Source organism: Adiantum capillus-veneris, chromosome 25, assembly GCF_014529385.1.
Source record: "Adiantum capillus-veneris isolate H3 chromosome 25, ASM1452938v2, whole genome shotgun sequence".
Lineage (NCBI taxonomy): Eukaryota > Viridiplantae > Streptophyta > Polypodiopsida > Polypodiales > Pteridaceae > Adiantum > Adiantum capillus-veneris.
Window position 1 is genome coordinate 18,179,941 of NC_140955.1, and position 9,508 is coordinate 18,189,448.

The 9,508-nt window shown below is 41.7% G+C and overlaps 1 pseudogene; it reads left to right on the top strand.

Moving 5' to 3' along the window:
• The first annotated feature begins 8,721 nt into the window (after positions 1-8,721).
• LOC147424505 (2-C-methyl-D-erythritol 2,4-cyclodiphosphate synthase, chloroplastic pseudogene) lies at positions 8,722-9,250 on the top strand (annotated as a pseudogene).
• Positions 9,251-9,508: the final 258 nt, after the last annotated feature.

Below are 9,508 nucleotides of genomic sequence, written 5' to 3' on the forward strand. Positions count from 1 at the left end.
ATGGAGTTGTCTGACAAATTTTCCATTGCCACATTTGATCTCAGAGACATATCCACACTCTTCTTTGTGACCAGCAAAAACTTTGTAGACAAATATGAATCCAAAACAAATTGAAATTGACGATTCACTATCTAACCATTTTTCACCTCAGCCTGAATGTCGCCATCTGGAGTAAAAATGATGGCAAACATCTTGCTGTCACCACAACCCCCATATCCCCAGGATTCACTATGGAAAATCTTGTTGGGAAATCAAGCACCATAGGACACCGCTAGCATTATTCAAGAACAAACTCACCTTGCACGATGAAGATGAAGCCATTGCTTGGAAAATCTAATAGAGCGAGTCAGATATCAATTTATATTTTAGCTTGTACATTACCCTGTATTTATAGGCAAACGGCACTCTCAAATACAAAATATGAAGCTCTCTCTATGCTGCTCTATCATCAAAGAAAAGTACGTCGGTTAAATGCCTAGTTAATATTAATACCTTCTCTCCAATCTCTCATCTCTACATATTTGAATGTCTCCCTCTATCTTACACTCAAAGACAACATATGAATCCCCCTCTATGCTGCCCGTAAGAAATATGTTGGTTAAAGGCCAACAAGTATTAATCCAACCTCTATACATATTTGTTTGTCCACCTATACCTATCTCTCTCTCACTCCATTTTCATCTCTCTCTATCTCTCACCTACATTTCTCTCTTTATCTTTCTATCTCTATCTCCATCTCTTACTCTCAATATCTATCTTAATTTATCTCCCTTCACTCTCTCTCTATTTCTCCCTCTATCACCCTCTCTATCTCACCCTTCTCTCTTAGCCTTCTTCATCTCTATAACTCCCCTCATGTCTCTCTATCTTACCTTTCTTTTCTCTCCCTCTAGCCCTTTCTCCGCCTCTCTCTCTTACCCTTTTTCTCTCCCCTCTCCTCTCTTACCCTTCTTCTCTTTATCTCTATATCTCTCTCTATTATATTTATCTCTCTTTATTCATCTCTCACACTCTCACCATTACTTACACATCTCTTATCTTTTTTCTCTTTTATCTTTGAATCTCTCTCTCTCTCTCTCTCTCTCTCTCTCTCTCTCTCTCTCTCTCTCTCTCTCTCTCTCTCTCTCTCTCTCTCTCTATTTATTCGCCCTCTAGCTAAAACCCCTCTCTCTCTTCTCCACTTTCTCCCTCTCTCTAGTTCCATCTATCTCTCCTTACCTCTCTCTCTCTCTCTCTCTCTCTCTCTCTCTCTCTCTCTCTCTCTCTCTCTCTCTCTCTCTCTCTCTCTCTCTCTCTCTCTCTCTCTCGTGGAGCAAGATGAGCGAGCACTAGTGCTCACCCAACTTGATAAGCAAGCGAGAGAGGGAGAGGCAGCTATGTCTCTCTTCTCCTGCAGCAAGATGAGCGAGTGCTAGTGCTCGCTCATCTTGCTGCAAGAGAGAGAGAGAGAGAGAGAGAGAGAGAGAGAGAGAGAGAAAGAGATTCAAATGTAGGATATATTTCTCAGGTTAAACGAGGCTATGAAATCTCACTCTATCTCTCTAAATCACCCTACCTAATGCTTGCTCGTCTCCACGCGCAAGCGAGAGAGGGGAAGAGACTGAGAGAGAGTGAGGGTGATGGAGGAAAAGGGAGTGAGAGGTTCAATGATAGGATATGTTTCCCAAGCAAATCGTGTTTATGAAAGCTCGCTATATCTCTCTAAATCACCCTATTCATTACCCACCCTCCAACCCTTTCTCCCTCCCTCTCTCGTGTGCGCCTAGTGCAATGTGAGCGCTAGTTGGAGGGTGAGTGGTGGATGGAGTGATTTAGAGAGATTTAGTGAAGAATGGAGTATTGAAGCATGGTGGTAGTGAGGGTAAAAGACACACACACACACACACACAGAGAGCTTGAACTTGGAGCCTATATAAAGGGTATCAGTAAATGTTTTTTAAATTGAATATTGTTCTACGTTGAAGACATTCATCACTTGCAAGGTACCATCAACCTCTATCTCTCCCTCCATCACCCTCTCTCTCTCTCTCCCTCCCTCTCTCTCTCTCTCTCTCTCTTTTATCTTGCGCATATAGTTGAGTGAGTGCTAGCGCTCGCTCGGTCTTCTGGGTGTGAATGAGAGAGAGAGAGAGAGAGAGAGAGAGAGAGAGAGAGAGAGAGAGAGAGAGAGAGAGAGAGAGAGAGAGAGAGAGAGAGAGAGAGAGAACAAGGACGGCAGAGCGAGGGAGAGAGGGTTGGAGAGAGAGATAAGCAAAGAGATAGAGATAGAGAGATAGAGAGAGATGGAGAGGGACAGAGGGTGATGGAGAGCAAGGACTAGAGAGGGAGGGAGAGAGAGTTAAGCAAAGAGATAGAGATAGAGAGATGTGGAAAGGGGGGGGGGGGGAGAGAGTGAGTTAAGTGGTTTTTTTTTTTTTTAATATAACAAAGCGATAGAGATAGAAAGGGAGGTGTAAGGGGGGAGAGAGAGAGAGAGAGAGAGAGAGAGAGAGAGAGAGAGAGAGAGAGAGAGAGAGAGAGTCTTAAGGGGTTATAATTTTAAGTCGAATATAGTAGAGAAATAAAGATAGAGAGGAAGAGTTGAGCAAGGAGAAAGAGAGATGGAGCGAGGAATGGAGGGACAGAGAGTGAGAGGTTGCGAGGGAGGGAGAGAGGTAGAGATAGTCGTGGATGTTGCAAGAGAGGTAGAGACAGTCCTCGATGTCGCAAGAGAGATCAAAGCTAAAAAAACATTGAAACTAACAAAATCTACATTTCTTTTTGGCATATCAATGCTTTTGTGATCGGTTGTTAGTTCTATCTGAAGATGGCCAAGAAATTTGATGTTGGCGCTTGCGTTGAGTTTTATATACAATGGAGAAGCGATTGGCACAGATCGAATAGAGGAGACTTTGAATTTGGCTAAATTACATGAAAGCAGATTGCCTTCAGGTTGCTTTTCCGTTGCTGTGTTAGAAGTGTATGATGGCAAGGATGCTTATCTGCTTCATGTTCCTTCAATGAACGATGAAATGACTACTCTAAAAAAGGCAAAGAAAAGCCTTGTTGCGTGGCCAAAAAGAGATTTAGTAATTATTGAGTTCATTTCTATAGTGTTTTGACAATAATCTATCTAATAGTTGTTAGAAGTTTTCTTGTCAACACTTAATTGCTGGCCTCCATTGGAGGGGTTTGGTACAACATCTCAGGTGTCAAAGTTGATGCCTTCATAATTACATAGTGCCTACCCCCATCGTTTGATATAGTTTTAAATAACCTATAGATACTGCTTTGCAAATGGAGCAGTCCGAGGAGGCTTCAAGTTCGCAGGGGGTGGCTTGTGTAAGATGAGTATTTTTTACTAGCGTCCAAATGGTGAACATTTTTCATTCGCTTAAAAATTTGTGCATTTCTTCGTGCTCAGCAAAGAGAAGTGGAATTTCAGCAAAGGAGGTGATAAACTTTGCAACAAGTTTAGAGACAGAAATACATGTCTCAAACGTACCTTTAGTTACATACCCGTCAACCGGTAAGTGAAAAACTTGAATGAGAGTTGCGATGTGTTTCAAAACCTTGCTTGATCTGTTTGAGGGTTTTTGCAGATGGTGATGGGGACCATATTCAAATTGTGCATTTTGGTTCAGACAAAACAGAGGATGACTTTGAAGAATGCCTTGCTAAGCACTGTGAGGCCACACGTGGTGATAAATGTCTTCGTCCATGGGTCCATTGTGGATTTTGCAGTAAACGCTTCCATTCTGTTTATGCCAACCAGTGCACCTATGTATGGCCTGTCTGATTCCAATGTGCCACATTGGAAAAGAATGGAGGTATGAAGTTTTGGACAGCTTGCTCATCTGGCTTTGTCAATAGCCAATTATGAAGATGTGTTTGTGGTTGTCTGCCGGTCAGATAATTATGGAATGGTGTGTGATATTGTTGTTGCAATTGGATGGCATGAAGACCATGTAAACGTGGTCGTTTGTAAGACACCGATATGCAAGAAGGAAAGTAGGAATGTGCACACAATGTTGGTATCTGCAATGAGGAAAGAGTACACCTAGACACCAGAGGCAATTGACCTTCCATCGGACGACCCCTGGTGATTCGCTAGAGGAGAGTGATTGGACAAAAGAGGTGGATGGGACACCTATGCGAGGTACACTTCGACACCCTCTATCACTAAAAATAGTTTTTCTGTTGTCTTTGACATTCGTGACGTGCAGGTGTATGGAACGTGGGCATTGGTTAGTTTGGCAACTGCTTGCCCAGTACACAAATGAGAGCGAAACTTTTTATCCAGTACAGAGGAGATTGTGGAATGTTGGCTTTGTTGGGGAGCTAGATGGGCCAAATGATGACGATATTTGAGAGCAACGAGAAATTCTCCTCCAAACTACGCTCCATTCTTGAAATGCAAGCCCATCAACTTAGAGAGATGCAAGACTGAGAAAAACATATAGATGAGATAGATCATAGATTGTGCCCTGAAAGCAGTATCTCTATTGCAAACATTGTGGACTTAAATCCTCCAACCACTGACTTAGAGTAGATACTTCAAAGAGCACCTTGGATAGTGTGTGGAGAACTCATTTTCATAAATCGCTATGAGCGATCTCTTTTGATATTCTTTTGAATAGAAAGAAATTGTTTTTTTCAAGTATATATGCCCTTGCAATTGAGTGAAGGGGCCTTGTTTTTTTTATTCAAAATAACTTATTTGTCTATTATGATTCGGATAAATGGACTTGTCCGTTTTTATGATTGAGTAAAATTTTCGTATTCTGCAAGTCTTCTCAATTCACATTTGTCTAGGCAAAACAACATGGATAGTGTTGCTGACACTTGCACCAAATGCAACATTGGCGCTAGTTGACGAGTGCTTTGCTCACTTAACTTGTCATGTACATCTCTCCCCTGGCCCTACCACTATGTAATGGTGTTTTGTAATGTGGTGACTCAATTTTAATTGATGGCTGCGACCTAAACCAACATTTGGAAGAGGAAGATTTTTGCATAAGAGTATGGCACCCGTCTTTGTTGCCTCATGACCAAGTCATTCCTGAGCTTTCTCCCATGTATCTCCATGAAACACCGCATGATAGAGGGGGAGTGTTCCCGCCATTATTTTTCCTCCCTGGTATCTTCCTCAAGAATAGTATTAATGTTACCTATCGACTCATGCAATCTAGAAATAGTAATAGGTAGATTTTCTTTTGCCATGGCATACAATCTAAGCCAAGCGGGGATTTCTAACACGGTTAGCAACATTAGCTCGCAATGTCCATCATTTTCGATGTTTTGTATATCATGTTGTATAATGATGTTGCAAAATGCAAGGTCCTTAATGAAGTGAAAAAGCCCTTGTATTAGGCTAGGAACCGCGGGCAGCTTGTCTCCATATCCCAAGGACTGTAATGCAATATCCTATCTCTGCACAATTTCTTGCATGGCATAGGGGCTCATTAATGTAGCATAATTAAAGGATTCTTGATGGTATAATCACCACAATAACCTTTAGTGTGTGTAAGCAATGAATATTACAGTAACTACATTAATCAAGACTCAAGACATTGGCTTAGAGAAATTGATGCATTCATGAAAGGCTATTGAGTACAGTAAATTGGAATATTGAATAACCCCTTCGACTTTTATCCACAAACCCAACTTTTGCGAGTATTAGGTCTCCCCAATCTCAAAAAAATAAAAATTATCTCAAAACATATTAAGGGCATAAGTGAAGAGTGACTTTAGGAAATGAAAAGACAGATGAAGTTCGAAAGTCAAAAGACCTTTTGTGTCCATATAAAGAGGTGTTTTTCTTCTCCTATATTTTCTCTTTAGCATTTTCTTCTCTTCAAAGTTTCCTCTCTCTCTCCCTCCCTCTCTCTCTCTCTCTCTCTCTCTCTCTCTCTCTCTCAATGTTGCATCCTTCTTTTATAGCTAACATTGTTGCAAATCTTTGTGCTTCGTCGTTGACCATGGCTACATGCTATAAACTAGCACACTATTTTAGTAAATCTTTGAATTAGGAACACCTTTTAATTTTTGAAGCCATTAGGAATACCTTTCAACTTCACCCCTAATGTTTTCATGACAGGACTATTCGAGTGATAGTACTTGCTGGCAAGGTAGAGTTAGCACCAAGGCTAGTATTCTCCGAGAGTAGTAAGCCTCCCTAGCAACTCGTATGATTGGTGTGTGCATTGCACCATACCTACATCCGTAGTTTCCACCCATTTGGAGGAATCTTTATCGGTTATGCATTCACAAACATCAAAAGCACTCAGCATCAAAAGTACAGAAAGAATCCAAAGATAGAAGTTCGGCAGTTGTGCATCACCTTTAACATGGGGAGATGTCACGTGCGCACTTCACTTGCGCTATGTGGACATGCTTCTGCTACAGTCTAGCATGATTCATTAGCTTAGGACCTAGAGTGGCACCTTTATGAGCCTCTAGCAGGATGTGCATGTCCATGCCAATCACAGTTGCATACCCTCACTTGCAAACTTAAGTCACTTAAGCATATGAGCATATGAACAGTCACTTAAGTCATTAACTAATAAATGACTTTGACATGACATTTATTAAAAGTAGGTAGGGCAGTATTAATCCTAGTACCTGCATCATCATAAACCAAAAAAAAAATCAGTCTCTTAATTTATAGACTATAGGTGTCATAACATTAATACACGTGTTATAGATGTCCACATAGAGAGATTGAGGATATGCGAGGACTTGATTAGCCATGGTCGGAGAGGTTGTAGTGGTGGCGTAGGGGCCAAGGAGAATTTCCTCCAATCTTAATTTTAGAGGATTTCATGCAGTTGCTCTTAAGTAGCATAGAATGGGTGGGTCCATGGGAGAGGAGCTAACCGTTTCTTCTCTCTTATGGGTGAGTGGGGTGATGGGGATAGAAAAGAAGAAGTTGGACACGCCATGCACGGAGTGGGTCCCTATGCACGCGCGAGTGTGCTGTTATATTCTCCATATAATCACATGATGGTATGCTTTGGGTTTGGTCTAAACCAAAGCTCTTAGGATTTTTACTCCCAAGTGAATAAGGCAATGATCCCACATGTGATGCTTTCTATGGTGTGTGTGTGTGTGTGTGCGCACGCGCACGCTCCAATTTCTTAGTACATTATATTATGGCTAGTGCTTGTAGGGGGAGAGGCTTGGTTCAAAATAAAAAAGTTGTCAAGAAATACCCAGTTTAAGGAAGTTACAAAAGAAGTAGATTTGGTAGAGCTTATTGGTAGGTTGTAGGTCAATATGAACAAGATATGAACAATGTGTATTTACAATCATTGGTTCTAGATTGTATCTTACTGAAATTGAAAATGAGAATTGTTGGTGACTCCATTTTATCTAACTCCCAATGTTTGGAAAAAAGATGTTTTTCAGCTTACAATCATGACACTTGAGAAACCAAGAGGAAACGGAAAATACTTGAGAAGAATAGCACGAAAGCATTATAGAATAGCATGAAAATACTTGAGAAGAATAGCGTGATAGCATTATAGAAATTCTTAAATTTAAGTATTTCATACATGTCATTGAAAGGAACTTTGTATGGTTAGGAAAGATGTTTTGTTGAACACTTGTTGTAGTCAAACTCCTCTTGCACAGATGCAAGAGTAGCCAGTAGGCATATGCACCTGTGCGAAGAACCTCACAAATCTAACTACACATATGTAAAGCAGTTGTTTCCTATATAACCAAAATGGAATGTACTAATGAGATGGTGCAAAGTTTCTCGATGTTGGATACATTTTTAAGGCACATTTAAACTTTTCATCTCTCTCTCTCTCTCTCTCTCTCTCTCTCTCTCTCTCTCTCTCTCTCTCTCTCTCATTAATTCAAAAATAAACTACCCTACTATAAGGTGACTGTCGCGCATCATCCCATCTGCCAATGCACGTAGTCGGCAATGGCTCCCTTCGACTTGTCCATTGTCCTCACGTTGGAGCTTCTCCAGGACCTTGTGGAGTTGTCTGTCTCAATAGCCCACTTCCTTGTGCAATTGCCTGAGCCCTCTTTCCTCAGATTGATTAGCTCCACCCCCATATTTTTGTCGTCCCACCTCTGTTGCCACTCATTTCCAACATTGCCAAATCCTTTGTTGTTTCTCTTGTGCCACCTTTATTGCTCGTGTCCTGCCTCTTTGGCTGCCCCGTTCTTAAGCACCATTGCCACTGCTACTGGCAGCAACATTGGAACACTCTCTTTGCTTCTATGGTCTCTAATCACATACGTGACTTGTCCCCCCCCCCCCCCCCCCCACACCACCTCCATGCCTAGAGTCTACCCTGCTTCACTTTGGTGTGGCTATGCCTCTGACCCCTATTATGCGGTGCTTTGTTCTGCAGAATCTGAACAAAGTGAAATCCGGATGTGCACCTGCCTTCGCTTCCTCGAGGTTACCCCCTCCAAGGAATGACTTGGTTGTTGGCTGCTACAACCAACATTGTGCCACTTTTAGAGGCTAGGAAAAGCAAATCTCAAGGTCCCTATTCGTTAACAGATTTGGTTCTGAAGGGGTTGGGCAAGGAAAGGCTAGAAGCTGGTTGGAGGCACATCAACTAAGGCAAGAAGGTCCTCAAGTTCAACCGTCATCATTTTCACCAACTATTAACAAAACCTCCTCCCTCATCTAGCTAGCAAGCTTTCCATACCACATTATTCTGAGCAAACACAAGCTCGAAAGAGCCTGAATTTTGATGCAAATAAATTAGTATGCAAAGCCACTGCGGCAGCTTCCCTCTTGTTGAAATTATTGCTTCAGATGTGAAAAAGGCTCCTATACTACCTTTTAGAGTAGGGCATGGCTTTGATCTTTACCGATTGGAGCCCAACTTGCCTCTTATAATTGGCAACGTGAATATTCCACATGACCGACGGTGGCATGCTCCTCCATTGTGTGGCGGATGCTATCTTGGGAGCCCTCGGCCTTCCTGACATCAACCAGATTTTGCCAAACAATGATCCAAAATGGAAAGGAGCCGCATCTCTAGTCTTTGTGCAGGAAGTTGTTCGATTGATGCATGAAGTGGGATATACTATGGGCAATTTGGATGCTACCCTCATATTAGAAAGGCCAAAGTTGAGTCCCCACAAAAAGGCCATAAGGTCGAACTTCTGTGAGCTACTTGGCACAGATCCTTCAGTAGTTAGTATCAAGGCCAAAACCCATGAAAAGATCGATAGCTTGGGAGAGAGTCGCGGCATTGTTGCCCACACTAGTGTGATATTGATGAAGAAATAAGGAAACAAATGTATAGTAAAGGTTTGCAAGCTTAATGGCTACTCATGTTTACTAATTAATTATTGATTAAGCAATGATTGAGAGAGAGAGAGAGAGAGAGAGAGAGAGAGAGAGAGAGAGAGAGAGAGAGAGAGAGATTTTAACGTCATAGGAACATTCCAAAATAGACCTCATAGATCTACCACCGAGTCTTGAAGTGCTACTCTAAAGGGAAGGGAAGGGAAGGGAAAAGCTTGAGAGAGAGTTCCTTAAGAGAAA